Consider the following 16143-nt stretch of genomic DNA (forward strand, 5'->3'; position numbering starts at 1 on the left):
TTGTATCCTAGATTTTTACACTATGTTATGTGATTGGCCCAAAGAGTGGATCAGAATCTTGGGAAGCTTCATCATGCTCCTATTAATCCTTCGTTCTCTTTTTCTCCAAATCACTAGTTAAGTTGTGTGACATACTTGGTTTTTGAAATATTGTGGTTATTTCTTTTAGTGCTTCAAATAACTCATTCTTGAGTGTCGTTAACTCCCATTTCTTCTTTGTAACTAGCTTCTTCTCTTCTTCAAGAGATTTTAGTGGAACTTGTTATTTTGCAAGCTTTGGCATATTTCATACTCTATCATGTAGGTGTCCTATGATATATTTAATCTAACTGATCATATCATCCTCCTCCTTGTACAATGCTCCCTCAAAAAGTCCTTTCAGTATGTTAGGAGAAGTTACTAATGTGCTTGCTCAATCATACCTCTTATTGTTTAGCTTCATTGGTTTTTTTCAATCTATATGTTGAGCATATATATTTATTTATTTTATGTACATTTGGTGAGAATTTTGTTCCCATTTATTCAACTCTTTTATAGAGTTCTTCCATCTTTTCATCTTCTACTACATTAGTATCATAGAGTTCATCATCTTCCTTTAATGTTGATGAATCTGTCAACTCTTGGGATTCTTGTCTCCCTCTACACTTTTTCTTTCTTTTTTATTCCTCTAAATATATTTTCCTCTAGTCTATGTTCTAATCTAGCTTTTTGACACTCATTTATCCTTTAGATAGTGTCATTGATGGCTAGGACTTTGTTAGTGTTTTCTCCTATTGTGTTGATGGTAATTCTTCTTGTCTTTTTGTTTGCTCAAATTATTTTTCCTATTTTCCCCCTTTATCTAAAACCAATTCCATTGTGAGAATTTGTGTGCCACCAATTCCATCATCTATTGTCTTTTCATCAGTTTCTCCTTCCTTCTCTCCTTGTCTACACTAGTACATTTGAGACCATTTTTCGACCATTAATGGTCAAAATTTTGACCATTAATGATCAAAATTTCCACCCAATTTTTGACCAAACTTTGACCAACTTCAACCAACCCATTGGTCGAAATTTTTTCGGTCGAAATTTCAACCAACCTTATGTTGGTCAAAATTTTGACCAATATGTTGGTCAAAAAATCTCAATTGCCATTTGCAAGTTCTGACAGGAATTGGTCAAAATTTCGACCAATAAAGGTAGAAATTTCCACCAATGAAAGTCAAAAGTTTCGACCAAGCAAGGTAGAAATTTCAACCAATGAGGGTTAAAAATTTTGTGGATTAAGGTAGAAATTTCAACCAATGAAGGTCAAAAATTTTGACTAGTGAAGGTCAAAGAAGTTGAACCAAAAAAAGTAGAAATTTTGACCAATAAAGGTCAAAAGTTTCGACCAACGAAGGTAGAAATTTCTACCAACAGAAAGGTGTAAATTTTTTTTCAGGCATTCTATAAAACAGTCACATGTCTTGCGTATGATATGACATTTTGCATGCATCCTGCACTCTCTCATCCGGCTGATGATGGATTACAGAGAGTGATCTGAAACCATGATGCTAAAAAACACACACAATCAAATCCAAAATGAACTTACATTACAAATGGATTGTGGAAATCTGATATTGTTAATTTTGCATGCATGTCCACTAGGACAAATATATGTTTAAGTTGTGATTGTCCTGGTAGACATGCATGCAATTTTACCAATATCAGATTTCCACAATCCATTTGTAGTGCATGTTCATTTTGGATTTGATTGTGTGTTTTTTAGCATCATGGTTTCAGATCACTCTGCATAATCCATCATTAGCCGGATGAGAGAGAGTGCAGGATACATGCAAAATGTCATATCATACACAAGACATGTGACTATTTTATAGAATGCCTGAAAAAAAATTTACTAGTGAGTTGGTCAAAATTTTGACCAGATAAATTTTGACCAATGGTTTGGTCAAATTTGGTCGAAAATTTGATCAATGAAGGTCAAAAAATGAACCCAAATGCACTAGTATGCTCGCCAAGTTGACTCTTTGAGTTCGATCATCAAGTCACCCCACTAAAGTGCCTCAACAAGGTCAATCTTTAGGTCTACTCATCGAGATTACTCACCAAGTCAGCTCGCCATGTCACATCTCTAAGTGGCCTCACTAAGTCGGCTCGCCAACTTGCCCCACCAAGTTGCCACTTTAAGCCCGCTCACCATGTTAGATCGCCAGGCCAGCTCCCAGCCAAGTTAGTTCACCAAGCTGACAATTGAAGTACGCTCACCAAGTCGACTCTCTAAGTTCACTCACCAAGTTTGCCCCCTAGGCCAACTCTCCAGGTTGGCTCACCAAGTCACCCCCACCCAGTCACCTCAACAGGTTGACTCATTAAGTCAGCTCACGAAGTTGACTCACCCAATGGTTTTACCACCTTGCCCCACCAAGTGAGCTCACTCAGTGTGCTTACGAAGTTGCCCCATATAGTTGCTTCTCTAAGCTCGCTCACCATGTAAACTCACTTGGTGGGCACGCCAAGTTTTGTCATCAAGTCACCCCACCAAAGCACCTCATCAAGGTTAGTCTTTAAGTACACTTAGTAGGTCAGCTCACCAAGTTGCTTTGCAAAGTCGCCTCACCAAGTGGCCTTGATAAGTCATCTCACGAACTTGCACCACCAAGTTGCCACTTTAAGTCGACTCGCCATATCAGCTTGCCAAGCTGACTCTCATAGTCAGCTCACCAAGCTGACAATTCAAGTACGCTCACCAAGTCAACTCTTTAAGTTTGCTCACCAAGTCCGCCCTAGGTCAACTCTCTAGGTCAGCCCACCAAGTCACCCCCACCGAGTCACCTCAAGGAGTTGACTCTTTAAGTCAGCTCACCGAGTCTACTATTCAAGTACGCACGCCAGGTCAGCTCGCCAAGCCCACCAAGTCATGTCACCAAGTTGATTGTTCCAGCTTTGTTACTTTTATACCAACTAAAGCTTGTGCTTGGACTATTGACTTGACCTATCAGAGGCTCTGCAAATGATTCTTCTTTTACATTGACTGAAGGAAGTGTATAGCCTAAATTTTTTTTTGTACTTGCAGAGTTAAGGGCACTACTGAAAAATGCCCCAATTCCTGATGTTGATGGTTGAACTTCCTAAAATAATAAAAGACGACATCAATGCATCAAGCAAATTGTTATGTGCTCTACTTTTCTAACAGAAATATTGGAAAAGCACCCAAATGCTATTGTAATAATCAATAAAGCACACAAAATAATAATATGAAAGATTAAATTGTATAATGAACATATAACCTAGTCAGACTTAAGCCAAGAAATATGACATAACTTCACATTTCATTACTTTGTAAGTCCAATAAGCAGGAAAGCCAACTTGGTTTAATATAGTTTTTCCAATTATAGTTACCTTTTGGTCAACTTAACTAAATTGCTAATATAATAATATTTTTAGCTCAAAAAAGGGACATGTCCCCTTCTCAGTCTTAATGCATATTAAAAACTTGGTGTATGAAATGTAAAGGCGGAAGGCGATTCAATGATCATTAGCCATGCCATTCAAAGCAGGAGATTTTCAAACTGGACAAGCATCAATATTAAACAAAAACATTGACTTATCCTGTATCGTCAGAGCCCTTTCCCTACACCATGTATATAGACTTTAGAGAAATCAATGATGAAGCAACTAATCAACTAACTATACCATTGATAAAGAAGTGGAGTGCGTAATTGACAAACATGTTGATGCGTAGAAATATTTTGATACTATGAAATTATTAAAAAGTTGTTGTCTCCAGCATTGATCTTCAATCATATAGTTTGGCAAAGGGTAAAATTTCATAGGATTTGGCCTTACATGATAAATTATTGATGAGCAACATTGGTGACTTGAGAAGCATGCAAATAAATTGATTTCATAAAGAAATATAATGGGTGAGTACAAAAACTGTAATGACATTTATGTAGGAAGAATTATGAACATTAAGTTGAAAGTGACATCTATGTTAGTTGTGATATTCATATCTGTTGATATATGACAGCTTCAGTCAGATTATCTTCATAACAAGTCTAAAACTATACCAGCTTCATATCTAAGTAAGTTGAATCATGTGCATAATATATATATTCAATATCTTGTATATGGATCAATTATCTTGGATTCAGTGAGCTACTGAACACCAACTAATCGTGACCTTTCACAATTAAGAGCCATGACCAATCCTAAAGTTGCTATTGAATATAATATATATATATTCTCTCTTGATGGGAAGATACACATTGAAATCAATAAATGTGACATATTTCCTATAGTTCGAAGATCATCATATTTACAGGACAATACTTATCATCTTAATCAACTATCTCATTTTAGCTAGTATCAGAGCAAAATTTGGGAGACATAAAAGTTACAGTAGGATAGTCAATTGGCAGGTGAAAAGGATTCTAGTTGTCCTATATGAAAATAACTTCATGAAGCGATAATGGAAGAAGGGCGTTAACATTAGAGGAAGTATTTCAACACCTTCTTAAAATTGCAATATTAGAGCCACTTGATCTTAGGGGTCTTTCAAAGGACTAAAGTTGAATAAAAAATGGATTGCTGATAAACTTGAACTTATTATGAATATTTGGAATACAGGTGGTGAGACAAGGAAGTGAGAGCACATGTCCCAAGTTTTAGATCTCCTGCATAGTGTTGTGAGATCAATGTTTGGACGTGTACTTGTGTAGGTCATAGTATAGGATGGAAAGCTTCAATGATGAATCAGAAGTCTATGTCACTCATGAATGTATATACAATGCTTCTTCACTCTTCTCATGGATGTATTAGCATCTGTGGCACATTTTGGTACCACTTGTAGCTCCCAATCCATGTTCAAGTTGTTGAACACTACAAAACTTAGGCGAGTTAGGCAATCAATTATCAATGTTGTGATAGATGCAAAACATGTTCAACATTCTTGTTTGCACTTCAATGTTGCTGAACGTCAGAGGGAGATAAGATGGACAATCCCAAGAAGAGATATTGGAGAGTGTTTGATGTCAATGCTCATGGGCAACATGACTTGGGAATGTTAGAATGCCAATGGTTGATTAATGTCAGTGCTCAAGTCAGCACCAAATGTGGGGACTGTCGATGTTTGATGTTTGTTCTGGCATTGCAGATTAATCAAAGTTTGGATCACATGATGCTTGAATATGGTTGCTTCAAGGAAATGTCACATGATGTGCTTAATCTTGCTGATACAATGTTCTGGGAACATTCTGCACATCAAATGTCTAGTACAATCAACATTGAGATGATTTCTTTCAAGGCACAGTAGAATATACTGAGCACTCCCTATTTAAAGATGAGGATTTGCAATGAACATGGTAGATGCTTGCAGATGATGCAAATTTAAGAGAAATACTCATCTTTCCAAGCACTTGTTGAATGGACTTTAGGGATGACATGACAATGCTGAGCTGGAGATGTATCATTGGGTTTGATGGATCTATATGCTATTGGGGGATCGGGCTTGCTGGGTGGATGTGCAATGCTATGACAAAGCTCTGCAATAATTGACTTCTCTAGATTGAAGATAAAGATTCATGGTGGCTTGGTGTAGATAGCTCAGCCATGATATCAATGCTACCTATGTGACTCAGCTGATCATTTGGAGTAGATTGGGTGGTTGCCAAGAGAGATATAAAGTAATAAACTTTGCATCAAATCAACCGGAGCTCTTGATTAATATCTTTCTTGTGATTTGATTGATTGCATTTGTACCTACTGAGAAATCACCATAACATATGAGGCAATCATTGTTGGGTAGTGCGAGCAGTCATCTAAGAAATTATTGCCATGCAAGATTACAGAATCATAATCAGAAGAAACATTTTCATTTTTCAATAATGTTGTCCAATCTGCAAACTTAGTGTAAGAGAGGTCGCAGGGAAGGACTTCCATCAAGCCAACTAGCTTGGAGGAGAAGTAGGAAATGAAACTAATACAATTCTTGAAGAAGCATCTGATGGAAACTTTCTTTCAAAATCACAGGCTCTTGTGGCATTGAATGAAGAAGAAGTCACTGTTGTAACTTTGAGGGGGTTTGGGATCTTGCATTTGAACACCCTCATTCATTTGAAGGCCCAAAGATTTTTTTTTATAGGCACTGTACTTATGAGGCCTATGCCAAGTTCAAGATGTATCCAAAATTTTATAGTACAGAGGAAGTGACTGAGATCAAAAATGATGAGTATGGGTTATCTAGAAAAGACTGAAAAGACTTTGCAGGGTTACTTGGCTTATTGTGGATTTGGACTCTTTTCTTACCTAAAGCAGTTGCAGTATTGGGAATCTTCTTCATTTGGTTTTATCAGAAATATCTACAAACTTGAGCTCACATGCACTAATTGAGCTGCCTAAGGAAGGAATTGTGGAGCATGATATCAGTGATAGGATAATGGATTATCTTAGTATTCCTCAAATGAATCAATTAACTAGATGGCACAAACTGTAAGGGAATGAGCCTCGTGATAATGGAAAATTGATGATAGTGTGATAGGGAAGAGAATTCAATAATAGAGGCTAAGTATACTTTATTTTCTAAGTATACTAACTTCTACTAATTCTACTAACTGCTACTAATAATGGGACTCCAGGACTGCCACTCCTTGTCCATGCTTGCATTGTATTATTCTTAATGAGAAGGGTTCAAAAAAGAAGACATTCCATCTAGGTAGACCAAAAGGTCAAAGGAATAACCTCCAACTCGAGCACCTGAAACAACACAAACAAAACTGAAGTAACATAACAAAGTAGAAAGTCTACATGTAAAACTGAGCAAATAGAAGCTAGCAACAAGTATGTAAGGAAGAGTTGGGTACTCCTAAAGCAATCTCTCCATGTAGATAAAAATTTTCCTAGTCTAAAACTCATGGACATGTAGCAAAGATTTTGGAACTATTATCCCTTGCTTAGCCACCTCAAAAGCATGCATACAAGTGGCTTTGTCAACTGGCCTTTTCCTTCACTTGATCGTACACTCTTTGTATTCTTTTCCTTTTATGTTCTTGGCTATTTGGATATCTATGATAGCTTGAACTTCTTTTCTCATTAGGGGCAGTTATCATACCCAACTTTTCTTGTAACCTTTTGAAGTTGCTCCTTGTTTTCACAATTTTGTTCTTGCTAACAATAATATGAATCAATATAATGATCATTAGAAAGGACTAAATTCACTAAATCATATTAACGAAGTAGAATTTTCTAAAATACAATGTTGTTTCACATGATGATACTTTATATAAAAACCCTACTCAAATTATATTTTCATCTAATACAAACTAATTCAACTCTCTCTACCTCAAGAAACTTGAAGTCTGGTTGAAGAGTGAAACAGATTCCTTCTTGAGTCAGCAATGAGCAAATAACAAGAGAAAACCTTTCAGGTATGCGTATTGGATACTGGTACACGAGTCTGTTGAATTTTTTTGCAAATAGAGACTACACATTAATTTCATTAAAAATGAGATTGCCAATAGGAGTTACAACACATGAAAATTAAGAGAATAAATATAAGACTAAAGAGAGTGGAGGACATGAGGATCACTCTTTGCAATTCTAAATAATATCTTTTGAATTAAGAAATTGATCTCCATGCTACTGACATCAACAAGGAATACAATGGAAGAGGACCCATTTGATTTCCATGCTGCTGACATCAATAGGCATATAGTCTGGCATTGACACAATGTCCATATTGGTGTGCATCTAAAACCATTCACATTCTATAAAAGGAGATTTTGCATCACTACATAAAGTAACTTAGAGAAACTAAACTAAACAAATCCAAGGGTCTTTTTTAATACATTGAAGAGAATAGAGACACTCCAAATCTATTCTGTTATTGAAGAGTACAATATAGACAGAAAATGAAGCTATGGTGCAGAATTTATGTAGAAGATACTGACCTGATGTTAATTATTTATTAACAAAGTGCTCTAGTTGTCAATATCCTTAAGACTGAATCATAAGAATTTTTGTAGTAAAATCATTCATCTAGAATTAGAAACAAAACAAATTAGAGAAAATGTCTTATACCCTAGATAACTATGGTGCCTATTTGCAACAAAAAAAAATTGTAAATTACGATTTTGTACTAGACCATGTTGATTGTTGCATAACAAGAGAGTTTTTTGAGTTTCTATCAGTGCTTTAGACTGCAAGTTTAAGTCAAGGAATTGCTCATCTGTCTCATATAATTCATCTAATTTCATATTATATATCATAAACACAATCTTATATACCCTTGTATTATTTACACATTTCTAGAACTAAGAAGTTTTTCAGTGTCTTGAGCTATAGATAGAATCAGTTTTTATCATGCATCAGACAATCAAATTTTAGTTGAGCCATGGACAAAAGCTATTTTTATTCATGAATCAATCTGGATATTGTGCCAGATATCTTTTGAATGGCAACCATTTCCATGAAAGAATTTGAGCATACATAAGACTTGCACAGGGGAAGCTAAAACGAAAAAATCCAGTTGATGCTTAAATGTTTAGGGAATAATCAATGGAACAATGAAAGCACCCACAAGGCTAGAAAATTGATATGGGCATTGGAAATATAGGCTACCAGATATCTTGGTTCTCACAATGTAAACCACTTTAATGAAAAAATTTAGCAATCATTAAGTTTTGCAGACAGAAAGCTGAAAAGAATAATATAATTGATGTATAAATGCTTGCAAAGTCAAAGGATCAATAAAGCACCTACAGAGTCAGAAAAATCATAAATGATAGAATAAACATTAGAAATAAAGGTACGATTAAGTAAAAATTTTCATTACATCTCATATAGCAGATTCAGAATTACATCCCATTGATATATCAAAGACTTCAAAAATAATTTGGCATCAACCGTACAAATTATTTGGGTCACCAGCATAGAAAACAATCTTTTCATTAAAAGAGTTATTTGAGCTTAAAAAGGCTAGTTATGACAACATCAAAAGATATAAATGAGTTAAGGTCTCTAATAAAACAGCTAGTAGAGATATCTGTTATTAAATATGAAGATATTCAAATTGTATAATTGGACAAGTTAATCCTGAATATAATAATATTACATTTCACTTGGTATGCTTATTTCAGAATTGTTTGGTACTATGGTTTCTACTCTCTAGTAGAAGAAAAAAAATTATTTAAGATGAAATCCAACAAGATGGAGGTTTTGGAAGAGCAACTAGAAAAAAAGTTGGCAAGAGTGGGCATTAAACTTGCACCATGAACACTGATAGTATTTACCATAGCATGTTAATTAAGAGATTATCAAGAGTCAAGGGCAAGTCAAATTATTACCAAAAATTGCATAGAATTGTCTCTAATTTATAGTGAATACTGACTAATATTCTTAAGCTTAGTTTGAGGCTTGAGCATCAGAAGTATTAAAAGAATGAAAACAAACTAGGAAAATTGATGATCTACAATAATGAAAATTACTCAGAAGCCAAATGAGACAAATTGCAGTAAATTGCAAGGGTTGGAATAAGTGTTGATAAGTTTACCAGTAATAGTCCTAAAATTAAAGTTAGCGAGTCCTTTCCCAACAGAATTCTGCCATATTGCTTCTAATGCTGGAACAATAGGAGCTACATCTGTACCAGAAGCCAGAAATCCCAGCCTTGTAAAATCATTTGCCATTTCTACATAATCTTCATTCACAACATGGACAACTGCATCGATCAAGATTTGTTTATTTTGCTGAGACATCACAATCAAACAAGAGATATTAATTCATTGTTGAGCAATAAATCCACCAATTATCTCTCCTCTCTCAGACAGGTATAAAATTCAGTTGGTTTCAATTCTATAGATCTAAAAAATACCTTCTAAGACTTTCAGTTAAATCAAGCCACATATAAGATAAATAAATTAAAAATGAAAAAAGCATCCCCAAAGAATTTGGATGAATTTTGGCATTAAAAATCAGAAAAAGAAAACACTTCTTTCTTAGAATTCTCTTTGCCAAAGCAACAACATGGGGGGGGAAGGGCACAAGGTTTAAATTCATGTCTGTGGACAATAAGATTGAAATGAAGTTCTGCATGGGAAAAGATTTGGCAATAAAAAGGCTCGAAACTTAGAGGAATGGATTAAAATATTTCTTAAAATAGTGAAAATTAAATATGATACAATACATCCATTTAGACAATATGATTTTATCTTTTCTTCCTGTCACTTCTTAAATTTCCATTGGTTGATTGCTTGGGCAGAACCCACATCCATCTATGTGACTTTTGAAATTTGGAACTTATGCATATTATGGTGTTATGAAAATATGATATTATGATGAATTTGTAATATCTTAACATTTTAATTTTCAACTCTCGACCATACGAGAAACCTACAATTTTTTAATATGTCAAGCTTACAATTTTCAATTTATGACCTCACACCAATACACCATGTCATGATATCTTAGCTCTATTATTTGAAGCCCCTGATCATATGGAATGTCATGACATCGTAATAGTCAAACTCTATCCTTCTGATCTTATGGCTATAGTGTAGCATCTTACATCTTCCTCCTTAGTGTCCTGACCTTATGATGAGCCTCCTGTAGATGCCACATGGCACTTCCTGCTGCAAGCATTTCATTGGTCAAAATAATCATTTAGTCACTGCCTTTCAATTGGCTAGAAGGGTGGGCCCCTCCACATGTGGGCCAAAAATCATGATTGTCACTGTTTTTCACGGGTAAAACATGAGGTTTTACAAAGCAACTATGCAATATACTTATCCCAACTCCACCAAATTCATAGATTCATCATATTTTGTGCCTAATTAGACAAATCCATCATCAATTTCATCCTACGAGGACTTTTGATATGAAACCCCCAAATTCAAGCCTTAAAACCCTCAAAATCAAGGGTATCACCAATCTAGGTCAAGCACACACTTCCAGGATCTAAAAATTAGGATTCACCTTCCAATCATCATGTCTTCAAAGAATATCAAATAAAAAGTATACCTTGTTAAGCTAGATGTACGGCTGCATAACACCTAGCACTCATTTGGGTACCCAAATTAGTCGTTCCAGCACTCAAATTTGCATTTCTTTCACAATAACCTGAAAATCTTCACTTTTCTTGCATATTAGAGGTTAGTTGGGTATGTTAGTGCTATGGGTTCCATCCCAAGATGCAGTTAAGAGTACACATTGGATGGAACCCTCATTTCTTCATGTTAAACTAGGCAAAACTGTGACTTTTGGCGTGACAGCAGCAATAAAGATAGGCCCTAGATTAGTGACCCCAAAATCGAGGGTTTGGTGGCAAATGTGTTGTGTAAAGCGTAGAACCTTAAAATCTTGAAAATCTATTGTTTCTCAACCCCTAGAAGGACTATTTCACCCTTTCGAATCGTAGGGTTCAGTGGAGTTGTGGGTTGCTGTGTAAAATTGGAGAATTAGGCCTAGTGTGGATACACTATGGGTATCGGATCTTGGGTATGGTCCAAAATGTTTGATATTAAAACTTAGGGAGGATGTATAGATCCCAAAAGGGTATCTTAATCAGGTTTTAGCTTCTGTAGTTGTTTGGGAACTATTCGAGAGAAATCCAAATTAGTGACTGGTGAGGGCTACTAGCTTTAAGGCTAGATATGAATGTTGGGTAAGAGATTAGTTGTCCAAAATGAATGGATGGATGGAACATGGGGGGAAGGCCATGAGGAGATGATTCACAAAGGAAGAATGAAGGTTGAAGCCTTGGAAGAAGTTATGGTGTTTGGGAAACTTTAAGTGCACTTGGGGTAGCATGGAAGGTAAGTCCTTGAGGGGACATTGGAGTAAAGAGTTGTTGCTAAATGAATGGATTTTCTATCTCATATGAAGAAGATGGATACCACACACCACCTCTGCATCATAGAGTAAGAGTGCATTGTGCTTGTTATGGCGCTTGGGAATGTAGTTTCTTCATGTGATGCATTGGTCTTGGGGATCAATCTCGATTCGGTGTCAATGTTGGGATTTCTCAACAAGAAGCAATGGAACTGGTTGGGATTCACTGGAGTGACCTTGGAAGATATAAGGATGAAAGTTTCAGATGTTTAGGTGTTATTCACCATTTGACTAGTTACTTTGTGTCCCTGTTTCATCTAGAGATTGATTGGGACAAGATTCTCAATAAGGATTGGAGCATTGATCAAATTGGTACACTTGAGATCGTTGCTTGGCAATCCCTGGTGAAGGAAGGCTCACTCCTCTAATTGTGAACTTATTGGTTGGTTGCAGACCAGCCACACCACTCTGTAGTTTTCCATAATAGTAGAGAGTTGGCAAGTTCTTCTTGGCCAAGGCGGGGAGAGTTCATAGTCTCAGACTTGTGCAGGCTTCTTCCAGCTACTTTTGAGGCAATCTGGACTGAGGCATTACTCAAAATTCATGCTAAGACTAGAGGCCACTCCTATGCTTCGAATAGAGTGTTGAAATTGGTGATATCAAAATGTATTTCACAAATTCATGTTATGGGCAGCAGTAGTCGTGGATCATTTTAGACCTACCACATGCGAAGTGACCATTTTATGTTAGTTTGAGCTTCACCTAGTTTCAAGAATACTATAATATTCTCTACTTAACAAGGCCAACCACGTGAAGGTGGAAGCTCATCTAGCCTCAACCCCCCTCCCCCTAACATCAATCTAAAGTACCCATTATCATCTAATTACATACTTCATTGATTCATTCATCCATTTATGAACCATAACATTCAATCAATACAATCACATAACATTCATTAATATGATATAAAATTCATTAATACACAATACTAATCAAGACTTCATTAAGACGTAACAATATTCATTAACATAAGATAAAAATCAGTATTAATACGAATCATTCATACATAATTACTTAAAACAAATTTCTTTCATTATCCAACAAGGTTTTTGAAAGAAGATTTTTAAAACATCATTTCTTCTTTTTGTTTTTATGAGCTCTCTTAAGAAAAGTGCTCATAGGAGCATCCATAGCTGCATCATTCTCCTCCTCTTCTAGCACGTGTAATGTCAAATTACGATGGCTCCTTCTCTTTGCAGGAGCAGGAGGCTGCTGCACTAAAGGGGGATCTATTGCAAGAATAAGTGAATGGGATAAATTGACATACTCTTTTTCTTTTTTTTAACTGTTACCAGTCTATAATTAAGTACTAGTACAACATAACATGCATTTTTCTTACCTGACAATGCCACATCATGTACATTAACATTTTGATCTGCTGCCACGTCAACATGTTGAACACTTGGAACATGTTCCACTCCTTCGACATGATGTTCAACATGCTCTGAAATATTCAAAAAAATATTATCATGAGTGATGGATTCATTTTGAGCACTGCACATGAAATATGAGTCAATAAATTTGACTCAAATACTGCACAGTTAAATCATGATAGCAATATCAAAATATTTACTCTATGAGATTTGTTAGGACAAATGATTTATCAAAGTACAGAGTTGGAAATCATTATCAACTACTGATCAAAAGCTTAAAGATCCCTATTTTAAAATAATGAATATGTTTTAGCAACAAGAGATAATCTTTAAAGTAGTGTTAGAGAAATAAGAACAAAACTATGTGAATGATCCAAATCATATAATAAATTGCCTTGCCAATCTATAAAGCTGGTTCTCATTGCTCAAGAATACCCTAAATACATAATACAAGAAATGCAAACTACTATGATTTAATAAACAACAAATAGCCAAGAGAAAAGTCTCAGCTCAAACAAACAAAATCTCATGTACACTGCAATGGAATTGAGCAGCAACACAGACACACCTTCCAGTGATGAAAACTATAGTTATGGATTTTCAAATCATACAGTAAAATAGCCTCAACGACCTAAAGACCTAGTGGTAATGGCTCACAAACTAATATCAGTCTTTAAACAATACATTTTCTAAAAGATCTGCACAATGAGCATAGAATATATGTTTCGATAAGAGCATGCTTGGACAATAAATGGAAGGAGAACATTTCATATTTCTGATTGCATAATTAATTTCCAATAGCAAATTAATACCTCCACCACTATAATGCACATTATGGCCTTCGTCACGAGCAGGTTCTGTGGTAGGATATGAAGGCTGCAATAAAATGTTATGCACATTGTTATGTAGTCAATTTACGTTCAAAACTAATACCAAAAAAGAAAAGGATCAACTATTCAATTTCATTTACTTTTCATCTAACCAATTTACCTATGAGATATCATTTGTTGAACTGGATTCTTGAGCAAGGCTTATAGATTCTTTGAGTAGGCGTGCAACCATGAATTTATAGCCTTCCTTCAAGGCAATTTTTCTATCTTCATCTGTGACCTCCACATTGAATTCTATGCCCTGTATTTTCTGCTTAATATCATCAGTTTTGTATGTATGGTTTCACTAAACAAAATTGTTTGCAACATTATATTAAAAAAATTTATTTCATATCATTGCTCCTTCTTACAACTCGAGACTGGAGATTCATATAGCCACCAGAGCCAAGTTTGTGTTGGCCAAACTTTTCTACTCTCGCTTTTGTAGCCACGGATGTGTCCTACAATCTATGAACAATTTCAAACATCTTAGATTATATATTTACAAATATGAATAATTAGTGCATGATTACAATGTACTTAATACTATCATGACATACCTCTTTTTGCCTTGTGTTGCTTCATTACCTCTATCTTCAGATTGCCTTTTCTCCTTTGCATCTTCTACTATTTCATTCCACTCCATTGGTGGAATCATAGCTGGACGGTCGTACTTTGGGTTATCCTTAAGAGCCCTTCTATATTGATCCCTCATAGTCTTTATATACTTTGCTGCTCTTTTGAGAAGTAGGCCATTGTCAAACATGTCTTTTCCAAATTTTTCGTCAAAAGATGCAATGAGCTGATTTTTTTAATTCCATGGTTTGTAAATTCCACCTTTTTAAAAACAAATAGATTGTTAGATCAATAGCTTTAATATATTATAGTAAATGAAAGAAAAGAAAAATTATGTAGAAATGATATGAAACTACGTACCTTTTACGTATGGTGGGTCTGAATAGTCTCAATGTCATATGAAAAAGATGTTCAAAGAAAACATTATTACCTACAAAAACATAAAGGATTTATCAGTCCAAAACGAGTAATATAAAAATAGATTTTTTTTACACTTTAAATAAAAACAATTTTAAAGCACCTAGAAGCTTTCGTTCTCTTAACGGAAACATAGTTTTCTTATTCAGCAATAATGTCCCTTCATATGAACCAGTACTAATGACACGAATTGCTCCAGGAAATGGATCAACTTCACTAGTACTGCTCTTTGCTAGTCTATCAACTGAAACATTGTGACAATTAAAGTAGACACCAAATGAATTAAAGAATACTTATGGATATAATCAAATTGAAGAAATTGACTAGCATAAATGTTTTTTCCTCGCATTCCATTAAGGATTTAATTCAGGATAATCAAATAGTGTATTAAAGATACCATATTTTTAGAAATCATGATATATTGTTGTTTATGTTTATGATAAGATAATGTGTGATTTTTAATCATCTATATTTAGGATAGCTTTCAATGGTCCATGGTCTGTTATCACAGTGACAGTTCAAGAATATAAAAGTATCTATGCACATACATTGTACAGAAACATCGTAGAGAAACATAAAATACAAAATTAAAATATATTTTTTAAACGATGTTTCAGTTTACTTTTGGATTCAAAGGTTAGACTATTTTTTCCATGTGAATCAGAAACATTAATTCAAAAAGTAGAACAAAATCTTGCCTACGTAGTACAATATATGTATGTATGTATGTATGTGTGGTGTGTGTATGCATGTGTTTGTGTGTATGCAAGCTTCTGTAGACATCATTTAAGCACTGATATGCTACTTTGTTATTCATCAACTTGTACAAATACATTAAAAAATATAGCAAAACAAGGTTTTACCAGTTCTAGTGGGCATAGATGAAGATGTTTCCATGGCCCTTGTTGCTGACAATGCACTAGGCAATAGTGGACCAACAACTGAAGGAGGAGTCCGCACATCATAATGAGCTAAGGAATACAATATTGTTAGCAAAGACATTTGCAATGGATAAAAATCAAATCAGATACTAGCTAGAA

The 16143-nt window shown here is 35.0% G+C and overlaps 1 long non-coding RNA gene across 1 annotated transcript; it reads right to left on the reverse strand.

The window, feature by feature from the left end:
* Positions 1-14676: 14676 nt before the first annotated feature.
* LOC149546938 (uncharacterized) lies at positions 14677-15342 on the reverse strand. Its single transcript, XR_016354387.1, has 3 exons — positions 15207-15342; positions 15047-15116; positions 14677-14947 (listed from the first exon to the last, which is right to left on the reverse strand). It is a non-coding gene; the product is annotated as an uncharacterized LOC149546938 (long non-coding RNA).
* Between the last annotated feature and the right edge of the window lie 801 nt (positions 15343-16143).

This window comes from Cupressus sempervirens, chromosome 7 (assembly GCF_028749045.1).
Source record: "Cupressus sempervirens isolate cs-2001-9-10 chromosome 7, ASM2874904v1, whole genome shotgun sequence".
In the NCBI taxonomy this organism is placed as follows: Eukaryota; Viridiplantae; Streptophyta; class Pinopsida; order Cupressales; family Cupressaceae; genus Cupressus; species Cupressus sempervirens.